The 27,005-nt window shown below is 40.0% G+C and overlaps 1 protein-coding gene across 4 annotated transcripts in view; it reads right to left on the bottom strand.

Moving 5' to 3' along the window:
* The window catches only part of TBCK (TBC1 domain containing kinase), a 479,395-nt gene that overhangs the window by 443,853 nt on the left and 8,537 nt on the right, over positions 1-27,005 (bottom strand). The window lies entirely within an intron of this gene.

Genomic DNA, 27,005 nt, shown 5'->3' with positions numbered 1-27,005 from the left:
TTCAAACTAATCGGACAAAAGTCTTTTTCACTCAACACACAATTAAACTCTTGAATTTGTTGCCAGGGGATGTGGTTAATGCAGTTAGAGTAGATGGGTTTAAAAAAAAGGTCTGGATAAGTTCTTGAAGGAGAAGTCCATTACCTGCTATTAATCAAGTTGACTTAGAAAATAGCCACTGCTATTACTAGCAACAGTAACATGGAATAGACTTAGTTTTTGGGTACTTGCCAGGTTCTTATGGCCTGGATTGGCCACTGTTGGAAAAAGGATCCTGGGCTTTATGGACCCTTGGTCTGACCCAGTATGGCAATTTCTTATGTTCTTAACTCGTCAGTGAGCCTTTTTTTTTTTTTTTTTGCAATAGGCCCTTCTTTATGGAACACTTTGCCAGTTTCATTGCAGGCTGTTGAAGACAAAGTTTTTTGTAAGCAGTTGAAAGCCCTTCTGTTTCAGACAACGTATGCTGTGCCATGAATAGTGCAGTTGTGCAACTGGATGCATCGTAGCTTGCTAGCAATGTCTTGGTGTGTGGGGTTTGCTAATACTTATTTTTATTCATGTTTAATGTAATAACATTTTATCTGTTCTACTTTTATGTTGTGATATGCTTTACATTTTGTTTTATAACGTAATCTGCCTATCACGATGTTTCGTTACAGGAAGAATACAACTATTTTAGAATAAATAAAATGTTACACATTTAGAAAATCTGATCCGATATTTGATAAAAAAAAATCCACCCATCTTAAAAAATTGTAATCCTTTATATTCCACACAGATGTGAGATGGTGTCCAATAAAACCATCTGAGATACAACATTAGTGGAAAAGGAGCTGCATTATATGGTGCTGCGTAGCCCTTAATGTTGATTTTTCAGCTTTATGAGCATTTATCTTTAGACCCAAAAGGTTACTTTCATATATGCTGATAAATGCACCCATCAAATTGATAGTTGTGGTCAGACAAAGAGTATAGAATTAGTTCAAACTCTGCCTATGATTAAAGGTCAAAGTGTACAATGGTCAACTAGTGGTCATATTATAAGAGAGCGGTTATGTAACAAAACAGGGGTTGGTATTTCTTAAACAATCTAATTAGCAATTTTGGTATGAAGAGTGGTACAGAATCAATTCTAACTTTACTTATAATAGGAAATAACATGGTCAATCGGTAGTCTTATATTTAGGAAACTGCTTACTGTATATCTTTGAGCATTAACACAGGGGTGGTATGTTTCTTAATTAACGTTAAAAAATGAACTCCCACAGTTCAACATTGTGTCAAGCAATATCCTCCCATTTAAAAATATTAGATAATATCCGCAAACGGTATTATTAAACTGGCAGATAAAGGAGGAGCAGTAGTTGTTATGGATAGGCAAAAGTATATCCAAGAGATAGAAAGACAACTAGCCGATGTTAATTTCTATAGGAAATCCACCTCTGATCAGACAGTCAATGTCAAAAAAACTATTGACAATCTATTGTCAATAGCTAGCTCCTCTAGCATCCTCACAAACAAAGAGATTAAATTATTTAGTATATCATGCATGGTTTTTTATGTGTTTATATGTTTATACATGTGTATATTTGTTTCTATGTAGCCCCTGAAGCAGCTCGTAATAGAGCGAAACTCGGCCTGAGTCGGGCTTTTTATAACGGAATACATTAATAAACTCCTTGGTGTTTACCGATCTCCTCTTTTGTTTGGTCACTACTTGCAATATTGGATCAGTTTCCATTTTGTTTTTTTCAGGCTATTTTTATAACATCATGCAAGCTGAAAAATAGTCATGTGTCCCTGGGTGCAGGTCGACGTATGCACACAAATTTGCACCCACACGCTGGCTTGAAAGTTACCGTCCCCTCAGCACTAGAACGGTAAAGTTATGGTAAAGTTACCATTCTAGAGCTGGAAGCAAAAACTGTATGTGGTTTACGTTCCAGTGCAGCTTATCACAGAAACTGCGCTGGAGCATACCAGAAGCAGTTAAGTCCTACCCTGTTCCTGGTGGAGATTTTTAGAGTCCAGGGGATGGAGTTGGATGCAAAGAAGCACTGAAGCAAAGAAATTGTTATCTCTTTCCGCGATGACCTTATTTTCTCTAAGTGCCCCTTTACCCTTCAGTCATCTAACGGCCCAACTGACTCCCTCACAGGCTTTCTGCTTCGGATATATTTTTAAAAGTTTTTACTTTGAGTTTTTGCCTCTACTACCAACTTCTTTTCAAATTCTCTTAGCCTGTCTTATCAATGTCTTACATTTAACTTGCCAGTGCTTATGCTTTATCCTATTTTCTTCTGTTGGATCCTTCTTCCAATTTTTGAATGAAGATCTTTTGGCTGAAATAGCATCTTTCACCTCCCCTTTTAACCATGCCGGTAATCGTTTTGCCTTCCTTCCACCTTTCTTAATGTGTGAAATACATCTGGACTGTGCTTCTAAGATGGTATTTTTTAACAATGTCCATGTCTCTTGCACACTTTTTACCTTTGTAGCTGCTCCTTTCAGTTTTTTTCTAACTATTTTTCTCATTTTATCAAAGTTTCCCTTTTGAAATTTTAGCACTAGAGCTGTAGATTTACTTACTGTCCCCCTTCCAGTCATTAATTCAAATTTGATAATATTATAATCACTATCGCCAAGCGGCCTCACCACTGTTACCTCTCTTACCAAATCCTGTGCTCCACTAAGAATTAGATCTAAAATTGCTCCTTCTCTCGTCGGTTCCATAACCAATTGCTCCATAAAGCTATCATTTATTCCACTCAGGAACTTTATCTCTCTAGCATGTCCCGATGATACATTTACCCAGTCAATATTAGGGTAATTGAAATCTCCCATTAGTACCGCACTGCCAAGCTATGATAAATGTAAATGGGTAAATGTAACATCAGGACATGCTGGGCAACCCCAATAGTGGGAACTTCAAATAATAATTTTCCTTGTGAATTTAAAGTATGAGAGAATGTGTAAAATTTAAACAAACTGGAAAGTTAGGATAGACCATCCTATTTCATAACTTGAAATATCAAAATCAGCATCTTAAATTCAACACCTTGTGTTATGGGTAGCCAATGTAATTCCCTTAATACCAGAGAAATATTATCCCATTGGCAACTCCCTGATATTAAATGAGCTGCTGAGTTTTGAAAGATCCGTAAAGCGCTAAGGGAGGTAGACAGAAATCCGATGTATAGAGAATTGCAGTAGTCTGTAACAGTAAGCACAAAGGCTTGAACCACAGTCTGAAAAGACCGTTTGATCTAAGATACATTTCAGGTGGCATAAAAAAGTAACTTAAAATAACCGGACAGGAGAGTCTGCTGGATATGTGGTTTAAAAGGTAGCCTGGAATCAGAAATAAAATCCTGGTTCTGGATGGAATCCTTAAACTGGATAGTCGCCCCCAATAGTAAAACAGAGTTTACATTTTGCTTAACTAAGAAGTCATTATCTCTTGAAAAGCAAATAAGTTTTGTTTTCTCATTATTTAATGCCAGATGATTCTGGCACATCCAAGAATTAATCATCAGCAGATCCTCTGCTATAATATTCATTTCCTAGCGTGTAGCAGATGGACTCAGGCCCAATGGGTATAGTGTACTCCTGTTAGCAGTTGGAGACGGATCAGATTTCAATCTGACGTCAGCCCCTAGTACATATACCCCTGCAGGAAGTGCAGTGCTTCAGTATTTTCCGTCTCCATAGCAGTTAGGGACTATCTGCACGCTCTCACAGCGTTAGACCAAAATTAAAGAACAAAACCCGAAATTTAAAGATGAAACCTACCTGAAGACGATCCCCGCACTTTAAACTGGGTGAGAAAGTCTGGCAGCAGCAGCGATTTTACAATAGATTGAACAGGGGTTGGGGGTGGGGAGGAGAGGCGGCAGCGGACTCCCAGAGCACTTTTCTTTTTTTTCATTTAGGAGGGGATTAGGGGATATTGGATGGATGGCCCAAGAGGCATTTTTCAAATTCGGTAGAGGAAGGCCCTTGACTTTTTTTTTTTTTTTTTTTGTTAAAAGCACTATTTAACTGGCTGCCTTTTGAAGATATCCGGTAAAGTAGGAAGTTATCCAGCAGGTCGGATAACTTAAAAACCTAACCGGCTATATTAAAACATAGCTTGATAACTTTAAGCAAATATATTCAGCAGGACGTTTATTCCACTGAATATACAGGACATGTTATCCAGCTAACTTTAGCTACATAATTTGTCCACTACAGCCTACTGAATATGACACCCCCCCCCGCCCCTCTCCGTATGTCATTAGCATAAATCTTAAAATTTACTCCCAGTCCAGCAAGAGTTTTACACCAAGGGGCAAGCTAGACATTAAGTAGCATAGCAGATACAGCAGAGCCCTGAGGGAGCCCAGTGGAAACTGAATACCAAGCCGAGGTTTCTGATGAAACCCTTATCTGCTGCATGTGTCCTGTCAGGTATGAGATGAACCATGAAATCCCAATATCGCTGGGCAGCAGTATCTGATTTAAAGTATCAAAAGCTGCTGAGACATCTAATAATGACAATATATAACCTGTCCCACCATCAAAGCCGCATTTAATAGCGTCCACACTTGACAGCAGACATGCCTCAGTACTAAAATACTTCCTGAATCCAAACTGCTGCTGATCAAGACTGAAGTTTCCTCTATGAAGTTAACTAAATTGGCTCAGAACAGCAATGTCAATTATTTTGGAGAGAAACGGAAGTGATGAAATTGGATGGTAATTTAACAATACATTTGGATACTCTGATGGCTTCTTTAATATTGGATGGCCTGAAGCACATTTTAAGGAAGATGGTAAAATTCCCTCAGGCAGAGAACAGTTAACAATAGTTGAGAGAAAGGGACTTATATCATCCCTGATGATTTTTAATAAAGCCAGGGCACAAGGATTTAAATGACAAGATGATTATTCATTTTGTTGATATGAATAATTTCAATACAGGAAACAGAGAGAGAACTGGTCTCATTTTACCTCCATTACCTTATGATTGATCATAGTTGCTACTTAAGTGGAGGAAAATTGACTGCATATCAACTCAATTTTCTTTTGAAAAAAAAAAATGGTATAGTCATCACAAGATATAGATGGTTTTGGCTTACCAGCTACCTAAGATGGATGACGAGTCAAATGCTGAACCATTTTAAACACTTCTCTTGAACTGTTACAAGAATGTCACATTCTGTTAGACATAAAGTCTTCTTTGCCTCAGTGGCCAGTACAGCAAAAGCACTATAAGCTAGGAGCGAAGGGTCTGTTTAGTGCCTTCGATGATGTCACTCTCGTGTCATGGCTAATTCAGCCCTGCTTTTCAACACCCAATTGTATATTGTATTTTGTGTGAGTGGGTGGATGGACTGTTGGATTGCCTGTCATCCGCCCTGAACTTGGAATTTCCTTGTAAAAGCTGAACAGGCGTGCCAAAGTAAGTTAGCTGGGCAAGTAAAGACTTCGCTCACAGCTCGTTCTGCTAGTACATTCACCCAGTAGGGCAGTATCCTTTTGAAATCCTGAATCAGTAACATTACAGGTTATTTGGACTGCCATTACTAAACTGGAGATGTCAGTTTCAGAATGGGTGAAATATGTGATAGTGTTTTCCCCCCGAGCTGAAAACAGGGTCCAGAACCAAGAGCTGGCCCCTAGAGGAATATTTAAGAAAATATGCTACCTTGGACTATCAGGTTAATGCATTGCAACCTTCCACCTCTGTACTGGCCAAGGACAGTTTGGCTATACGCAATAAGCTGAAAGCATTGGAAAATCAAGTTAGGTGTCTCAATCTGAGATTTCTACATTTTCTTTAATCTCTCTGTTTCACTTATAGAAATATTAAAGATCATAAAAATATCAGCTGAAGTGTTTCCGCCTACAACTAGGATTTGTCTTCAGTCGAAGAAATCTTAAAAGGTCATGAGACAAATCTCTGAAGAGCCAATTCTCTATGGGCTGTGTAAGCCTCACATGGGTTTTGGCAGGGTCTCTAGAGGAAGAAATAAAGGGTCACATTGCTGGTTTCCTTTGTTTTGGAACTGTTTTCTCATCAGAGGAATATGTTTCTTTAAGCATAGAATTTGGGTTTATCCTGATGTAAATGAATACAAACAGGAAACTTTTTGTTGAGGCGTCCCAAGGTCGTCTCTCTGGGCATGGAAGTTTTGCTTCATTTTCCATGTAAATGTTTAGTTAAATATGCTGGTAACAGATCCATTTTCTATGATCAGAAACAAAAATGCCTTTTCTTAAATGCTGGCGTTTCTCCTAATGTAGAGATAAGGAACATTTTGGCCACCTGAATTTTTTTCTAGTTCTACCTTCTAGGAGTTACTAGTAGTAGTCAGAAGAAACAATTTGTTGACACCTGATGAATTATGTAAAAGGCTATCACTCAGCTTGATTTTTTTTTTCTTTTTTAAATAGAGAAAAGAAAAACCTCTCTCAGTATTTTGCTTCTTTTTTTTTTAATTCCAAGTTGGATCTCCTTTCTGGAAGATATTTGTTTAATTTATATTTCCTTCATATGTAATTTCTTTTTTTAAATGAAAATTCTTATAAAAATAGAAAATGAATTCCCTTATCAGATGTTGTGAATATTTGAGGTTTCCATATATTTCCAGAAATGTGCTGGGCTTTCATTGATTTACTTGCCATGCCTACTGAAATGGATAGGGCACCCTGGTTGTAAAGACTTTTCTTATCCTATAATGTTTGGGGCTTCCAGCCAGGGGATCAAACAACAAAGGTGTTTATCTCACTCTAATGAAGCAGCCACCATGACTTCTTGGGATCTAAATCAAAAAATAAATAAATAACTTTAAAGACTTGAAAACACATCAGGATCAGTAAATTCAATAACCACACTGATCTTTAACCATCTGTCTCCCTTTTCTTTCTTAAGTCATTTTGAATGTGTGTGGGGTGTGGAGGGGAGCAGGGAAAAAAAATATCAAGAGAAGGAAAGGAATGGAAGCAATTGTCTCTTTAGCAGAAGCTTGGCTTGTCTTCCGTGGATATGTCAAAGATTATTATGCTGCAGCGCAGACCAATAATAGCAGACCAGCTCTGGAGTGTGTCAAGATGAGAGCTGTAAAACTGACTGGAAACTACAGTATGATGGTTTAAGGGTTCTTTCTTGATGATAGCAACAACTTTCTCAAACATACTACACAAAGTAGCAGCATAATAATAATAAAAAAAAAAAAAAAAAAAAAACCAACACTTTGCTAATTCTAATTACAACCACAGTGATGCTGTAAGGTCACTCCAATTCTGAAGACAGATTTCCAGTTGTCCAGTCCCGAGAGATGACCTCGTCTGTTATAGAATCAGAGTTCACAAAGATAAACAGAGTTCTGCTGGCAGTAAAGTTAGGATTTTATGAGAGATACTAGCTTAAACACCCAGCAAAAAAAAAAAGCCAAATTGCAATTTGATTATTAAAACTTCGATTTGTATGTTTTTTGTTTGGTTTTTTTTAATTTCCATTTTTGTGGCTGGCAGTGCATCTCTCAGTAGCTGTTGTTGGCAGGCTGGTATTGCTGAGGTTCAGAGGCATCAGTCTTTCACTGATGTACACCTGAGATGTACACCACACCTCTGAGCTCACCGTAGGTAAGAGACTGCTGGCCAATCGATGGGCTTCTTCCTGTGACTGAGGCTTCGAAATGCCTGAACAGAGAGAAGCAAGTAACCACCAAAGAGGCTGTTATAACTGCTCTGCACCCCACCCACACAATGGGAAACTGTCCAAGGGGCGGTTAAAACTAGGTGAGGTTATTTTAATATTGAATCTAAAACAAATTCAAAGCAAACCTTTACTGCTGAGCAAAACAGACTAAAAACAAACAAACATGAAAACCAACTTTTATATCATAGCTTTCCAAAGCTGCCTTGTGGACCCCACTGCCAGTTGGATTTTCAGGATATCCACCATGAATATACAGGAGAGAAAATGTGCAAATACCGAGTCTCCAAGTGAATGCAAATTTATCTCACACATATTCATGGTGGATATCCTGGAAACCGGACTGGCCATGAGGTCCCCAGCATAGATTTGAGAAGACATGGATTATATGATGGAGGCTGAAATACACATTTTCTCCTTTCTACTGTGCATTCCAGACAAGCACAAAACATTTACATTCTCTCTAAATGCACTTTCTTCTTCATGCTTTACATACTTTATACAAGCAGCTCTCACAGGTATATTCATTATGGTTCATAAATAGTATCCACAAGTAACCATTTTTGAGGCACACATTCTATGTGGCTGATGCTTCAAGAACAGAATTATGCATCCACTGATTTCTATTACAGATTTCAGCATAGGTTCGCTGACAAAAAAAGCAAATGCAGCACATCAGTAAATCATTTGAACATTTGATTTTGAAATAATTCCTTGATTTCAGGTTTGCACTCCAATTAGTTGTTGAGGAGGAGGAGAACCACAGCAGAGTTGTTCCAAAAGATCTGATAGAAGTTCCATTATCAGAGGGAACAATATTTGAGCTGGCCAGATTGGGGAGATCAATAATATCATCCACTGAGGCAACCTTCAGATGCAAAATTGCACCATATTAGCAATTCAAATAGGAGGTGAACATGTCCATATAGAAGGGACAGAACTTTTCCAGTAGCATCCAAAAAATACAGGAGCTGACTCACCTGGTTAAAGGGGGGGGGGGGGAAGTACACAGAGGCTGAGGAGTGGGCCAGCAAACCAGCCTTTTCATTCTTTAGCAGGACGTCTATAACATCCAGTTGTTGCTACCCTATAGCAAGGCTTGTTCTCCTCCCAACCCATATCACTCAAGCCTTGATGCAACCAAGTATCTCGGGATGCCAATCTCAAGTATAATTCTCACCCATATTCATTCCTGCAGGTGGTATTATTAATCTGTGCTCCTGCTCGGATACCTTAGGGTAGATGGGAAAGCATTGGATATCCTGGAGAAGCAATGCAGGAGCATAGCGGCTATGTCATCATATCTCAGGCCTTCCTCCATGCATTCCTGGCCTTGATATTCTAGGGATATCAAAGCTGGTCTTCTGTGGCTTTTGCAACCTCGCACTCGGGGATGTGGCTGTGCTACCACATTATCTATGTACCCATCACTTTTCTTTACTGGAGTTCTAGTCTTGCATCGCACATGTGCTATGTTATCCTCTTCTCAGAACTTGCACTGCTGATGGGGGCCTGCTTTCATCCGTTTTCTTTGAAGTCTCCATAGTGCATGTATTTCTACATGAGTTCACTTCAGCCCCCTTGGTGTTGGGTGCTATTCATCTACACTTGAGAAATGTGCTTTGTGGAGACTTTGTAGTTTGGGTAATTTAGGGATACCATATTCTCCTTCGATTATTACTGCTTACAGCACATCCAGAATAATAAACTTCACAGGTTTCGGGATGGGGTGTTGACACACGAGTGACAGTATACAGCATGTTCCAGAATGGAAGCAATAGCATATGTTGGTACCAATCTGCAATATCCTCCTGTGGTTTTGGAGGGGCCATGCTATCTCTGGAGCAATATACAGTTATGTTTTCAACATCATCATGACTTACCAAATCACTGAACAAGAGCCTCAACAGTCATTACACCTCTAGGCAGCATTACTGGCTGTTAGGTATGACTGAATCTAGCTTGGTGGCGAGCCCACAGGAAGGGAGACACCCAGTTTGCTGTAGGCACCATGGGCTTGTGCCAGGGATTGACCACATCCTGATATGGCATGTGCAATGCTTGAAAGCTGGCCGGTCAGAGAATACCAAGTAGCATGGTATTCCTGCTCCTACATTGCATAGGTGAGTGTCACCGAGACAAATTGCTTGGCAAGTCTTCAGCTTTGACAGCTAGAACTGGCCTGTGCACCACTCAAAATTCTGTTGGCATGCTTAATGAGCAACACCTGCTCTTCTATGGAGCAGGCCTCATTGCATCACAGAGAACTTCAGTATTACAATGTAGGGTTACTTGAGGGGCGAGACTTTCACAGCCCTGCATCCCCCAATGGCACGACACTGCTGTAGCATTTGTGAATTGGAGTGAGCCTTCAATGGCCTTGCATCACCAACAGTGCTACACTGCTGTAGTATAATCCTATGATGTTTAGTAATTGAATTGTTGTATGCAGTTGCCAATGCTGTAGTCCTATCCATCCAATAAAGATCTTCTTTTCAAATAACAGCATGACAGAGTTGTCTCTTATAAATACAATAGGAAATTTGGGATGGGGGGCTTAATTTTAGGTAGGCGAGAGGAGGCAGTCACACCTGAGTCAGTTGTAGAAGGAAGCTTTCAGATGCCCGAAAAAAAAAACCCAGTCTGATACATTTGTTGTCCCCCCAAGAAGTGTTCTATCTAGACAAGAGTTTTATGATTCAAGCAGTATTATCTAGCAGAGTATTTTAAGATTATTAGTCGAGCTCCCATCCCCCAAAGCAGAAATACCCAGTCACTAAAATGTTGTATGTATAGAGAGTAATTTTCAAAAGGATTTCTGTGTGTGTGTAAAAGCAGCATATATCATAGCAATTTTCAAATGCTCATTATGCCTGCAAAACCCAGTTTTAAGCACATAAATCCTTTTGAAAATTACCTCCTTAGAATGTTATTATGCTCTTCATTATTCTCCAAACAGTAGAAAACCCTATTAGAAATTCTAAATAATTTATATGGAAGTGTTTTTGATTACTCCTACCTCTTATCATAAACATACTTCCCCCAAATTGATATCTAATGTTATGCTGAGTTGACACATTGCATGGAATGGCTATCCATTCTTTTCAGCCACCATTTATTATTTATTTAAAGTTTCTTAGTATGCGGTTACAAAAGTATATACATATATACAATCCTCCCACCATCACCTCCACATGCTCCAACACCTCGCCCCCCAACACCAATTCAATTGGTGTCACCGACAACCAATTGAATTTAAAAACTTTCATAAAATCCACTATGAAAGAATGCTGTTGCAAACTTCATGTCTTAAAGAAATTAAGACCTCTCCTACATTTCAATGACTTTTGCACTGTCCTTCAGGCTATAATATTCTCCAAAATTGACTATTGTAACTCTCTCCTCCTTGGCCTTCCCACCTCTACCATCAAACCCCTCCAAATGTTACAGAATGCTGCAGCCAGAATCCTCACAAATACACGCAAGAATGATCACATTACTCCTATCCTAAGAGACTCTACTGGCTCCCTTTCTCCTTCAGAATCCTCCACACGAGCCTCGCCCTTATACATGAGACCCTACACAACCAAAATATACTATGGCTAAACAACTCCTTCCGCTTCCATTCATCCAATAGACCTACCAGAGCTGCCTATAAAGGAACCCTCTACTTACCCTCTCCTAAACTCACACCTCTCCTCCATGAGGAATCGTGTTTTATCGATAGCAGGACCCTCTAACTGGAATTCAATGCCTCCTGACCTACGCATGGAACCTTGCATACAGAAGTTCAAAAAAAATTAAAAACTTGGCTTTTTAAACAGGCTTTCACCTAATACCCCATTTCCATCTCATGCCTCATCCCATAAACATCGTTGCTCCTCACCCCCTCACATAATCCTTCCCTCTCCCCCACCCTCCCATCTACACATTGAAGTACCTCCCTCTCCATGCCCTCATACACCCCCTCCAAGCTTATTCCTCCTTTAACCCTAAACCTCATTTGAGTTCCCTACTTATAAATTGTTTCCTCAAGTGAAATTTCTGATATCATTCCTGCCATATTTTATGTATTTAGTTATATTTTTACCTTAATTTCTTTTTATGTTACCAATTTTTACCTTAATTTCAATCTTTTACCTTAATTTAATTTTATTATGTTACCATTTGTTCCATGTAAATGTTCTCCTATACTCTTTACTCATCCTGTTCTATGTAAACCAATACAATGTGTTAACGGTTATCAGTATATAAAAGCATTTAAATAAATATACATAATAAGACAAACTAAGTAAAATATCATAAAATGTAAAGCAAGTTCGCCTACAATGGCATTCATAGACAGCAGGATGAATTAACCATAACATGTGGGTAAAATCATCCGGCAGTACCGAAGGAACCCCTCTTTCTTAACTCATAGATCTTTTGCTCTGCTAAGCATGTGCGGGAGTTCCTACACGGATATTACCTTGTGAGTTCCCTCAGTCCAATTTAGAGCTAATGCTACCTAAGTAGTTGGTTCTCCAGGGAGGCAGATATATATTAAGCATGGCTAATTCATCCTGCTGTCTATGGAAAACACCATTTACGGTAAGCAAACTTAGTTTCTCCATTGATAAGCAGGGCTGAATTAGTCATAATATGTGGGGAGGCCTATACGGAGGGTTGCAGCAGAACATTTACTGAATAAGCAACCTGGACCCCAGCATGGAGGGTAGAGTACTGGGTGAACAGGCTATGCAAAACTGTTTGTCCATATTTATTGACACTTTCTGAACGATTGTTCAGACAGTAATGGGATGCAAAGGTGTGTACTGACAACCATGTTGCAGCTTTTCAGATGTCTTGGAAAAATATGGCTCACAGACTTCACCGTTATGGACATGGCTAACTTGGTGAGCCTTGATGGTGTCTATAATTTGAAGGCCTGCTAGCCAATTGTTCAGTGTACATTTGGCTACTGCTATGCCCAGTCTGTTAGGATTGTAAGAGAAACCCGATGATGTGGCTGATTTCTTCTTGTATAGTAAGCCAAGGCTAGTAAGATCAAGAAACTCTGATGAGGCAATCTGCTAATGTGTTGGAGATCCCTGGAAGGTAAGTTGCTTGCAGAACAGCTTGATGTTTGTATGCCCATCCCATATTTTTATTGATTCTTTGCAAGGAGACCATGACCTGTGCCCCCTGCTTGTTCACACAGAATATGGTTACTTGGTTGTCAGTGTGAATGAGAATGCTCTCCCTTGGAGGAGGTTAGTGAAAGTTATTAGAGCATATCTGATCATGCTCAATTCTAGGAGGCTGTCCTGAAATTGTCTATGAATGACCAAGTCCCTTGAGTTTGAAAGGGACTTGTTTGAGCACCACAACTTGGTGACACACTGGGGAAAATAGTGCTCCTTCCTTAAGATTAAAGAGGCCTAGCCACCAGCGCAATTCCTGCTTCATTTCTTTCGAAACCTCCACTTTGGTTGTTAAGGGATGAGTAAGCTGGTTCCATTTTGGAACATAGGCCCCACTGCAGAAGCCTATGTGAAGATGAGATAATGAAATCATGTGACTTGCCATGTAGCCCAGAACAACCAGCACCTACCTGACCATTGACTGATCTGTATTCTACAGTCCATACAAGGGACCTGAGAGTGTTCACCCAGTCTGAAGGAGGGAAAGCTCTCTCTTGCAGGAAATCTATCCAAGCTCCAATTAAATTTGATTTTCTGGGAGGAAATTAGAGTCAATTTCTCAAAACTCACCAGGAACCCTAACTGTAGGAGTTGTATTGATATTTTTTTCAGGGAGGTTAGAACATCTTCCTGGGAATTCATCACCACAAGACAGTCATCCAGGTAAGGGAAGACTCTGATATCCTGTCACTGCAGATGCGAAGCTACTACAGCTAGGCACTTGGTGAAGACTCCTGCTGCTGCTGACAGGCCAAAGGGAAGCACAGGTAAAGCCAGTGGGAGGGATGGATGGGATTATTATTATTATTATTATTTGTTTGCTTTTATATACCGACATTCGTTGGGGTACATCACATCGGTTCACATTATAAGGATAATAGCATGACAGGAGTCGTACCATTTTTACATTGTAACATTAAAACAAGCGTAGGAACAGTATAACAGTGAAACACAGGTTAACAATTTAACAGTGAAACATAGTGGAGTGCAAGGACAGTATTTGGACATAGTAACAATTGGGGAGAACTTTATACAGGTGGGTTTTTTTTTGTTTTTTTTTAATGTCTTATTTATTATTACAGTGAGGGCCATGAGTGTCTTATTTATTATTACAGAGGAATATGAGCCTAAGCAGCCTTTAGATCCTGAGTACACATCCACTCTCCCCTTTGGATGAAAGGGAGGGAATTCATTTTAAATTTCTTCCAGAATATATGCTTGTTCAGACTTCTAAAATTCAGATTTCTTGGGGATAAGTAACAGGCGTAGAACCCCTGGCCATGGCAATGGGGAGGAACTGATTTTAATGCCTGCTGTTTGAGAAGTTACTTCACCTCCAAGCAGAGTTGGGTCAAGTGAAACGGATCTGGAATGAAGGCTGAGCAATGAGGAAGATCAGAGAAATGTAAGCGGTATCCAGGCTTCACAATCATGACAACTCCGTGGTCTTTGGTGATCTTGCACCACTCCTCCAGGTAGTGCTGGATTCTCCTCCCAACTGGACAGGATGGTCGCAGAGTTGGAAAAGTAGTTAAAAACTTGGTCCAGGCTTGGGCTGGGCTTGCTGCATTGCTTTTGGTTGACAGCACTCTCACTGTCAAGTACAAGCTGGAAGTTGCTGCTGTGGAAGTAGAGGCGGCATCAGATATCACTGGAATTACCAGAACGGGTATTTCTGGAACTATGGTCTTTTAAAATAGTAACAGCCCCTTGCAAAAGATGATTGTTCCAGTCCTGAAGAGACAGACTAGACCACCATATGTTCCTTTATTTGAGCTAGCTTCTCAGAGATTTTCTCTGAAAAAATGATTAACCAAGCAAAGGATTTCCACCAACTTGTCAGGGACATCATTGTGTGAGCTATTGGCTCTCACCAAAGCCATGTGACATGCTCTTATGGAAGCTTATGAGGAGTACGCTGTAGTACTATGCCTCAAATAGATTGAATGAGATGGCATATACATTCTTCAGCATCCAAGAGAGGCAGAGGGACTGAAAATCCACCTTCACTGGGAGACAGAAAGACTTCAGTTTTTGTATACAATCATGTAAGTATTCAACCATGTAGAATTGGTGAGTGGAAATCCTTGCATTAAGCATGGAGCTTTGGAATACCTTTTTACATAGAAACATGATGGCAGAACAAGATTGTATGGCTCATCCATTCTGCCCATTCACCCAATCAATCCAGCATTACAATTCCCATCACTCCCTCAGAGATCCCCTGTACTTATCCCATGCTTTCATGAATTCAGATACTGTTTTCTCTCTACCACCTCTACTGGGAGGCTGTTCCAGGTTTCTGAAATTGTCCAGTAATCTGGTGGAGTATTCAAGTACATTTTTGTTTTCTTTGCTCTTTTAAGAGCTGACTATTACAACTGATAGATGGGGTAATTGCACTATTCCAAACCCTGAGGATTTCTGCATTCTATATTTGAGGACTATTTTCTTACAACTGAGACACAGGAAATAGGATTTTTCCATATGCTGGTTTGCAATTATTACAGGATATCATGAATTTGTATAGCTGATGGCTCCGCCGGTGTTTCCAGAATTTGGAGGAGGCTTAAAATCTTTGCACGAGGATCTTTGTCCTTACTCACATTAACTCCAAGCGCTTTTTACAACTTGTCCAGAAATCTGGGGAAGATAAGTGTTCTGGTGGCTCCGGGAAGAGATTGGGGGTGATTTCCATCAAACCCTATTCAGAGTCTAGAGGTAAGAGAACATGAATTCAGAATCCCAATGATGAAGATGACGACTGAGGAGGGTCCTTGGTCACCTCAGAGGGGTATACGCCTGGTGCACCTCCTCTGTGCTGGCTGGAGTATGCTGCGAGCAATTGCCTTGGGCTACAACCACCATGCAGTGGTTGTGATGGAATATCCGTACAAACTGGGGATACTGGGACTCCTTTTGTGGAGTAAATCTGATATCCTGGAAAGGAGAGGTAGGAAGGTATCCTCCTTATCCTTAGCCATTAGAAAAGTAAAGAAATCCTTCACCAACTCCACTACTTGGCCAAGAAGCTGATGTCACAGTTCTCGCTAAGCTGTGTGTGGTCGCACACACTTTTTCGTGTGGCTACGACAGCTTTTATTACCACCTCCCCGCGCAGAAAGACCAACGGGGCCGTGGTGAAGCCCATCCCACCATGACCTGAAGTGAGAAGACCGGCGAGCCATGGCAGAGCCCATCCCATCATGGCATGAAGAAAAGAAGAGGCCTCAAAACTCTGGGGGCTCCTCCTCCTTCCTGCCCACATGGCCCAGAAGAAAAAAAGTTGCCCGAGCTGCACAAGCAATGAGGAGGAGCTTTGGCCCACATGCAGAAAAGGAGCAGTGTCTGTGGCAAGGCCACAGCGGATTCCATCTCACGGAGGCCCAAGAAGAGGAGTCACAGAGGGGAGAGGGAGACTGAGGCCCTATAATATATCTATCTATCTATCTATATATATATATATATATATATATATATATATATATCTATAGCTATCTATATCTATATATCAAAAAGCCCCCCAAAAACCAATATATTTGGGGAGAAAAGCACTATTACTTCTAATTTAATGAATCTCAAAAGACTACGTAATTCAATTAAAATAATTGTACTTTATTGAAAGTGTAATATAATATCAATTTTACTTTTTTTTGTAAAACATACCAACATCTAATAAAAATATTCTTTATATTTAATTTCAGCCTTAATAACTGTATCCTCTTAGACCCAACTAATATTTACCCTCAACTCTGTCCTACCTCTAATCTCAATCTGTCCCTCGATTACCCGAATAACACCAAAAACTGGATTTTTTCAATGCTACTATTGGTCTTCTTGAGTGGGAAACACCACTTTATGTTCAAACTTATGTATTGTATATCCTTATTAATACTTTAGGATATTGTAATACATTAGAGACTAAGTCATTAAGCTTAGTCTCAAATGACTCTTTTTTTAAATATTCAAATAGATGATTCTGAAATCCTCTTGACGGTGTGTCCCACTTATCTCCTGTTTTCTTATATCCCAGGAGATAAGTGGGACACTGTTTTCTTATATCCCAGGAGATAAGTGGGACACACCGTCAAGAGGATTTCAGAATCATCTATTTGAATATTTAAAAAAAGAGTCATTTGAGACTAAGCTTAATGACTTAGTCTCTAATGTATTACAATATCCTAACGTATTAATAAGGATATACAATACATAAGTTTGAACATAAAGTGGTGTTTCCCACTCAAGAAGACCAATAGTAGCATTGAAAAAATCCAATTTTTGGTGTTACTCGGGTAATCGAGGGACAGATTGAGATTAGAGGTAGGACAGAGTTGAGGGTAAATATTAGTTGGGTCTAAGACTGTATGTTTGAGGATACTGTTATTAAGGCTGAAATTAAATATAAAGAATATTTTTATTAGATGTTGGTATGTTTTACAAAAAAAAGTAAAATTGATATTATGTTACACTTTCAATAAAGTATAATTATTTTAATTGAATTACGTAGTCTTTTGAGATTCATTAAATTAGAAGTAATAGTGCTTTTCTCCCCAAATATATTGGTTTTTGGGGGGATTTTTGGTATATTAAATTGTAAGCACAAATAAAATACAATACGTTGCCTTATTCTTTGACATATATATATATAGATAGATAGATATATATATAGATAGATAGATATAGATATATATATATATATATATAGAGAGAGAGAGACTGTGAGTCTGACAGCATGTGAGAGAGAGCTGAAGTGTATGTATGAGAGAGAAACATGTGAAAGTGAGAGTGTGTGTGTGTGTGTGTGTGTGTGTGAGAGAAACAACCAGCATATGAGAGAGGGTTGGTGTGTATGTAAGAGAGATAGCATGTGAATGTGAGAGCCGTATATGTATATGAGAGAGACAGCACGTGGGAGTGGGAACCAGTGAGTGTGTGTTGATAGAGAGATAGAGCGCATGTAAGAGCCTGTGAGTGAGACAGCATGTGAGAGTGGGAGCATATGTGTGAGAGAGACAGCATGTTAGAATGAGAGCCTGTGTGTGTTTGAGGGAGGGAGGAAGGGAAGATGACAGGTGGAGAGAGAAGAAACAGAAAAAAAAAAAAAAGACCCTTCTAAAAGGAATTGGAAAAAGACCAAAAGGGAACATGGAAAAAAAAAAAAAAAGGGGCCTGGGACCAACCGATTAGAAAAATAAAGATCAGACAACAAAAGTTAAAAAAAAAAAAAAAATTTTGAAATTTTAGTGATTGGCATTTGTTATCTTTGGGAATGTGCATTACATATTTGTATTTTCTTCTTTCTTCAGTATTTCACTCTTCAGGCTTTCCAGTTTATTTTTATCTGTATGTTTCTTTTTCTAATTTGTAGTTCCTTATTCTGTATTAGGTGACAGTCTGTCTGTGTTCTGCATGTGTAACTGAGGAGGCGTATTTCTGCTGGCAGGTAGTTTTTCTGTAAGGCTTTGTAGCAATATGGCTTGTTCTGTTAATCCCAGTAGGTGGCGTGTTAGTGTTCTAAGGCATGGTATAATATTTGCATTTCTGCCATGTCATAGATAAGGCTGCAGCTGTTTGAGTCCTGAGATAGTGTGGGTATAGCAGATCAAATTTCTAGGTGCCTTTTTTTTCTTTGCAGGGGTTTCTGTTACTTCTCAAAATGTTTGCAGTGAAGGATTTGCAGTTACTGATATGAGTGTGTTTCGAAGTAGAGGAGAATTGAGCGAGTGTGCATGTGCGTGAGTCTGGGGAGTGAATGAAAGGAATGAGAGTTGAGTGTGTGTGAGAATGAGCATGTAATATGTGAAAAATTTGACTCCTGGTGTTCCTTCCACAGGATTCTTTAGGGTTGGTATAGGGTATTGATATGTATTATTCTCCATACACCAGTCTAGGGGGAGACAGAGGCTGAGCTCAGAAAATGTTTGGGTACTAGAGATGTGCATTTGTTTTAAATGAATTACACAATTTCAACAAAATTATCTAATTCGTTATGGTTCGGGAGCGTTCAAAAACGAAAGGAATTTTTCTGAAATTTCAGAAAAATTCGTATTTTGTGTTAGTGAGTGCTAACTCCAAAATGTTAGTGCGCACAAACGGGAGTTAGCGCGTACTAACACAAAATTCGGGAACCACTGAAAATCCTGAACAGTAGAAAAAACTAAATTACATGCGAGGGACCCAAACCGAACCACGAAACGAAAAAAAAAAAAAATTAATAATAATACACATCTCTAATGGGTACTTGCCAGGTGCTTGTGACCTGGATTGGTAACTGTTGGAAACAGGATGCTGGGCTTGATGGACATTTGATCTTACCCAGATGGCATATCATATGTACATGTTCTTATATTTCTTGAGGTGGGTTTATAGGTCCACTAAAATTCAGGATCAAACAATTAACCTTTGTTATTAGCTTTGAGGTTTTTATGAAGTTCCATCCCATACCACGGCCATCGAATACATCCTAATTCACTATACATGTAAGCCCTTGCTGGGGTATTATATCTAAGAAAAGGGCTCTGAAGAGTGTTCTGAGCAAATATTTGGTTGGAAGAAAAGAAAGGCTATAAGGGGAAAATTGTTTGGACCTGGTCTTGGAACAGCCACTGCACTGCTAGCACGCCCTACTGCTCAAAGCAGAGAAAAGCCACAAGTCAGATTCAACAGGCTGCAAGTTCTGCTGGGAGTGGGTATTCGTACTGGAGCACTAGAAGAAACACCCCAAAATCAATCACTAATACAGAAACAGCTACAACCTGAGATTGTCAAGTGCAGCCACAAAGGAAGGAGATTCAGTATATTTATGCTAAATACCATCCATCAGACATGACCTGAGGGCAGGCCACACAGGCAAGAGTGCAGAACATGCAAGGTGAAGTGAACAGCAATCAGAGTAGGGAGATTAGATCTGGGGCCAGAAGTTGCACAGTTTTGGGAACACTTCACCCCAATTGGCTAAAGCAAAGCAGACAAATACAGCAACAAAAAATATACTAGGTCTGGAATTGGTGAGCACTGTGAATATGTCTACAGGGGATTGCTGGGACTTGATGTTGTGTTTGGGAATGCTATAAAAAATTAGTTGCCAAGTACAATGATTAGCAAAATGAAGAAAGCACATATTTTTAATATCCATGCATGAAATAAAATTAGAAAACCAGGACAGAACAGGACCACAATGCTGTGATAGCACATAGCTAGGAAGACAACACTGCGATGCAGCTGAACCATTTTTTATAACAGAAAAGCTGAAGAAAGATGTGTGCAAATAAACAGTATTTCTTACATCTCACAATATAATGCATTATGTCAGTAAATGAACTGCAAATAACTACCAGGCAATAGGAAATTCTGCAACAGTTAAAGACAGATGTGCAACCCATATACAGTCAGTACGTGCAAAGAGATGTTCTTTTTTGGGTCCCAAAGATTAATACCATTAAAACTACCATAAAGGTAACCTGAAGACTTTTGAGCAGCACTGCTCCAAGTCCACAGCCATCCATGGTGTCTCTGTAAGCCTGAATGTATCAAAAATCATATCATCCCAGTTTACATGTAATGACCCACTGGGTTCATTACTAAAAAAGGCCCTAGTTAACTCCTTTTAGCTAGAGCAGAATAGGTTGGTGATGAGGGGGAGACACCATTCGTGCACAGCCCCTCCCCTTTGAGGGTGCTGGGATGGTCAGTCCCCTGAGGTTATTTAAGCAGCTCTCTGCTAAGAGTCTGGAGGCAGTGCTTAGAGTTGGAGTTAACTCGGCAGTCAGGCATGTTTCCTAAGTTGAAATTTAGGCCTACTTGGAGGATCCAGGCAAACCCTGCCTAGGGATCCTGAGCAACGTTGGGAGGCTGCACTACCAGTCCACTTACTGGCAGGTCATTTTGCCAGGCTTTTATGCTTTTTTTGTGGTAGGAAGCCTTGCGAGACCCCTGGGTGCAGGGCACAGGGATCCTGCCTTGGGGAGGCCTAGGGTAAGGAAAACCTGCCCCTCTGAAACCTCTTCAGGCACTTGAATATCATTGCACCTGCAGACTGAGATGGATTAACCCCGCAGTCCAGTTCACTAATGTTGTCACTTCTCCCTTTCATGGTCCCCAGAACAACCCAAACAGCTTATTAGATTTCCTGAAGGGGTTTGTCACCTTGCAGTATTTATTTATTAAGAAATGTATATGCTGCAAAATACACAGCTCTAAGTGGCTTACACAAAAAAAAACCATTCATAAATTAAAACAAATATAAAACAGATGATGATGCCAATCAAAACATATTCAGTTATTTCTAGAATCTGGACAGGAAAACTGCAAGGCACACAGAATCAGTCATTAAAAAACCTTTTTATTCCAGCAAGCTTTAACGACTTCTTAAAAGTCTTTGTGTATTCCATGATTCACTTGCTTCATGTTCTCTGGACGGTAACCACTCCCAAAGAACAGGGCCAGCAACTGAAAAAATCCTCCCCCATATCTCCAACAAATGGATGATACAATCGAGAAGACCTCTCTGCCGTGACTGTGAGGAACATGTGGGATTACCAATAAATGTGTAACATCCGACTGATCCATGGAAAAAAAGAGTGAAGCAATTTTACATTGTATTCTCTGCTCAAATGGAAGCCAATGGAGCTCTTTCAACAACCTGAATTCATCAACATTCAACGGCAGTTTTAGAGGCTTCAGCAAATGTAATTTATAACAACCGGATCTTACAATAGCCATAAGCAAATTCATACACATCATCACACCAAGGCTCTTGGTACATGATACAAATCAGGACAGCCTGATTCTCAAAAGTAAAAAAAAAGACAGAGATGCACTCAATTTGTCTACCCCCTTCAAAATCATGATTTCTGTAAAATTCAAGCCAAACATCTCAGCTCACGTAGAAGCCACTGGCAAAAAAAAATAATCAGCATGGAGACGGCATCCCGTACACAGAACGGCTGAAAGCTTGCATAAAGGAGCCATAGAGATCTTAACATGGCAGCAGATAAAGCCAAGCCCTGCCAGTCTCCAGTGGCTGCCAAGAGAAATGGCTAAGAAACAAAGTAATCTTCTAAAATCTCTCATATAAACAGGAGGAAAACCAGACCAAGGACTGTGCCACCAATACCACACTCCCTCAAGCGATGGAATGAAAACTCATGACCGATGGTGTCAAATGCCACTGAAATATCTAGAAACACCAAGACAGAGCTTAATAAAGGTATGAGGCGGAACCAAGAGGTGCAATCCTTCTTCTTTATCTTTATATTCCTTCCGTTGAACGGCTGGTTCGGGTGGAAGATGGACACTGCCTTCAGAAGGAATGAGGGCCCCTGCTGAAAGGTGACTGAATGTGGAGAAATCTGCACATACGATTCTCTCTTACCCCTCCCACACAGAGCCCAGGAGGAGCAGTGGCTAGATCAGCGAGAGAAGGCACCGAAGGGGAGGGAGGGAGGGAGATAGAAAGACCTTACGTTCCCATAACTGAATGCTATGATAGGGCCAGGTTTTCTGGGACACCCTACTCCCTACAGAGTGAGGGAGCTCCTAAGGGGATCCTCAGTCCCTAAGGAATCAAAACTCCTCACACAGGAGCCTCCGACCAGGACTCCACACCTAGGAGGCAGCTCCGAGGACAAAGGCAGTACCTAAAAACCGTGCACCAGGGGCTTCTTTTAGAGGTCCGGGTCCTCTTGGATCCCCTACTACTCCCAAAAGGATTGGGGCTCTCAATAGCAGAGATCAGCAGCTCCCTAGGAAAGCAGGGAACCACTCCTGGGTGCCTCCTTTCTGGGAGGCAGCTCGACTGGGGTAATCAGACCCCAGGGACTGTTGATCCAGGAGCTCAGGGTTCAACCAGGCTGAGGCCGCTCCCTGGCTCTGGGAGGCTCTTGAGAAGTCCATCTACACTTCTCTGCAACTGCAGGAGAGAGTATTGGCAAAGGCCCCGCAGTCACGCTCCCTTTATACCCAAGAATTAAGTCATCATGAGAGTGTGCCCTCAGTCTCAGACAGCCGAGGACTGGGGAAATCTCAAGTGTAATGGACTGGTCTAGCGGACAAAAAGGTAATTGCCAATTTAGTTCACACTAATAAACCTACAGCCTTTAATAATGTATATGGTACTTACAAAACTACTATGAAGGATTAGGAACATAAGATGTTCCATGCTGGGTGAGACCAAGGTCCATCGAGCCCAGCAGCCCGTCTCTGACAATGGCCAGTCCGGGTCACAAGAATGGAAGGATCCCATACTTAATAAGGTTTCTCATTTCATGCACAGTAGTTATTTTAAGTCTTTACTTCAAAGAAAACTTATACCTCTGAAAACACATTTTTCATATTGAACAGACCACTTCAAATACTACAAAACACCGCAGCAAGAATACAGACTGGTAAAGAAGGAGGGACCATATCACAGAAACTCTAGCCAAATTACACTGGTTACCCATAGAATACAGAATACAATACAAAACCCTATGTACAATACATAAACTAATACATGACGATCAAGCAGAATGGCTGAACACAGCACTACGCTTACATGTCCCACATAGAAACCTGAGATCAGCCAACAAAGCACTCCTAACCGTCCCTTCAGTCAGGACAGCTAGACTAACCCAAGTGAGAGAAAGGGCTTTATCCTTAGCAGGACACCATGCCACTAGAGATCAGACTACAAAGAGACCTCAAAGCTTTTTTTAAAAAGTTTAAAAACCTGGCTTTTTAAACAAGCCTTTTACAAAGAGAACGGCGAATTGAAAGTATAAAAAACCGGCAGAAGAACATCAGCACACAGCACTTTTTTCCCCAACACATGCATTTTTTTTATTAGTTTATTATTTTAACTCACGGCTTAACATAATAGAAATACACAGAGCATGAGAATTATACTTGTAAATAAAGTATGATACATGTATAAAAGGACAAGACTTATCACACTCATCAAATAATGTTTATTATGAAATGATGTAACCAAACCTTAATGGCACTTGTTAGAATGTACTACCCGACACATTTACCAACTTTAACTTATGTGCCTACATGTAAACCGTTGTGATGGTATATAACTTAACGACGGTATAGAAAAGATTTTAAATAAATAAATAAAAAAGTGTGAACAGCTTTAACTATGTTACCCAATTGGAAAATGAGCTCCAAATTAAACTATCAAACAGTACTAGGGTGATACAAAGGAGAAAGCTGAGAACCTCTATTTGCCCCACTATTTTAAGTCCCAATATAAAATTGTCTTTCATTGGTATCTGTCTCCAGCTAGGTTACACAAAATATTTCTATCTCTGAGTGGTAGAGGGGCTATGGATCTCTAGAGAATGAGATCCATATTTGCTGGTCTTGTCCTATTATTTCAGACTTTTGGATAAAAGTAATTCTAGTCATTAAATGTATATTTCTAATATGTAATTACCATATAATAAAAAAGCAAAATGGTGGAACTAAAGAATTAAAGTAAGATCTCAAATTGAATTCAAACATAAACATGTGAAGAAATGGTTTTATGATATGTCACATTAGCCTATCATTCAATGTAGATATAGAGATAAGAACAAACCACAATGTCGACAATTTTCCAAATTACCGTACACAAATTTATAAAACCAAATGTAAAGGACCCAGTTCAAGAATAAAACAGAAGTCCCCACATGGTCATGTTTTGACACCAAATGCCTGCTTCAGGTGAATTTAAAAATATTAAAATAAAATGTTTAGTAAATAACTTGTCTTGGTGTTTCTTAAAGAAGTCTCATCATTTTGGAATTTTATTTCAGAATGATTATAAAGTCCTGTCTTGGATCCAGCAAATTCTCCTCAAAGATCACTCACAATTCTAGCTATGGATGAGATAAACGGATGATGATGCACCTAAACAGAGTAAGTTCCATGAGCTTCTAATATATCTAAAATTACATCCTCACCACTATAGGTTTGATATTTTTTAAATTTCCTCTGAAGCAGGCATTTGAGACTGAAACATGGCCATGTCGAGATTTCAGTTTTATCTCTTTGTATTTGGTTTTATAAATGTGTGCAATAGGGAAAGTGTTTACATTTTGCATTGTTCTTATTGAACAGTTTACATTGTATGTGGGGTAATAGACAAAAGCACACACACAATAGTTTTATATCATACTAGTTCACACTTTAGCGTGTGTATGAATACAACGTGAGATCTCTTACAGTTTATTTATCCTTTAGTTCCATTGCTTTTCTAGTTTGTTTCTTTGTGTGGTGATCACAGGGCTATGAGCTGCCATACAGAGGAATCAGAGAGGAGCTAGGGATGCTGCAGAGGTGATGCACACAGCACTTAGGGGGAAGGGAGCCCCAGTCATTGATCAATACCAGCACCTAGTGGCTCAACTCAGAGTCCAGGTTAGCACGCTCCCTCCTCAAAAGAAACATTTCAGTAAGTGCAAGACTCCTTTGTATTGTTTTGTTATGATTGGCATAAATCTAAAAGGACTGCAGTGTTGTTTTTGTAAGGATGATGAGCTCTGAACATTGATTACCCCATTAACCCCCCCCCCCACACACAAACCATTTGATTGCATTACAAATCTTTATTCTTATAGGCTGCTGACTCCATTTGATGTTCTTTTCTTATACTGTATATCTTCTCTTTCAAACCAGTAAGTTATTTATGTATTGGTTCCATTTCCTCAATAAATAAGTCATTAAAAAAAAAGAATTAGACACAAAATATTAACTTCCACTTATTACTGAGGACTATGCCTCCGTGTGAGGTTACCAGCAAAAAAAAGCACAGATATCATGAAATTTTAGAAATGTGACAAGTATGAGGAACTGGGTCAAACAGGTGTTCAGATGGAAGCCTGGCCCACAGGGTATTCCTCTAATGAACAGATGCACTTTCTGCTTTGTATCTTTTGGGCTAATTTTCAAAGAGTTTAGGTTCCTAACCTTTGGAGTTAGGTTCCTAAATTGGCCCTTTTGAAAATTTACAAGGGCCAAGTTCCTAAATTTAGACTCCTGGTTTCATGAGCCTATAAAGTGGGTAGCTGTGGGGAAACAAACAGGCCGATACAGTACAGTGCGCTCCGACGGAGCGCACTGTTAGCCTGCTATTGGATGCGCGTTTTCCCTTATTCAGTAAGGGGAGGAAAACGCGCGTCCAACCCGCGGCACCTAATAGCGCCCTCAACATGTAAATCCATGTTAATGGCCCTATTAGGTATGCGCGCGGGATACAGAAAGTAAAATGTGCAGCCAAGCCGCACATTTTACTTTCAGAAATTAGCGCCGACCCAAAGGTCGACGCTAATTTCTTCCGGCACCGGGAAAGTGCACAGAAAAGCAGTAAAAACTGCTTTTCTGTGCACCCTCTGACTTAATATCATGGCGATATTAAGTCGGAGGTCCCGAAGAGTAAAAAAAGTAAAAAAAAAAAAAATTTGAATTCGGCCCGCGGCTGTCAGGCCGAAAACCGGACACTCAATTTTGCTGGCGTCCGGTTTCCGAGCCCGTGGCTGTCAGCGGGCTTGAGAACTGACGCCGGCAAAATTGAGCATCGGCTGTCAAACCCGCTGACAGCCGCCGCTCCGGGCTAAAAGGAGGTGCTATGGACACGCTAGTGTCCCTAGCGCCTCCTTTTCCCCGTATCTACCGCACCATCTCATTTGAATACTGAATTGCGCGCACCGGCGAGGGGCCAGTGCGCGCGCCGGGAGAGCGGGCGTTCGTCCGCTCTCCCGCGGACTTTACTGAATTGGCCTGAAAGTTAGAAGCTTAGCACTGATTTTCAGAACAGGGCACTTAATTTAGGACCCTAAATCCAGACAAATAAATAACAGGCCCTAATTTAGTTTTCTAAATTTATGTGAATTTTCAGCTGAAAACTTAGGGGCCTAATTTAGAGGCTCAGCTTTTTTTGAATATCAGCCCCATCTCTTCACGACCTCTCAAGACACTCTGTTCATTCATTTCTTTTGGTTCATTTCCCTATTGGGTTCATTATTTAAAAAAAAGTCATTTTATCAGTATAAATTTGAACCTGCCACTTGTAGTTGCATATTCACTCCCCTAGCAACTGCATTCATGCATTCACTTACCTTTCACACATTCATTTGCAGCAATGTTTTGAAGAG

This window comes from Rhinatrema bivittatum, chromosome 1 (assembly GCF_901001135.1).
Source record: "Rhinatrema bivittatum chromosome 1, aRhiBiv1.1, whole genome shotgun sequence".
Taxonomy (NCBI): domain Eukaryota; kingdom Metazoa; phylum Chordata; class Amphibia; order Gymnophiona; family Rhinatrematidae; genus Rhinatrema; species Rhinatrema bivittatum.
The sequence above is the reverse complement of the archived record's forward strand: the minus strand, read 5'-3'. Positions and strand labels throughout refer to the sequence as shown.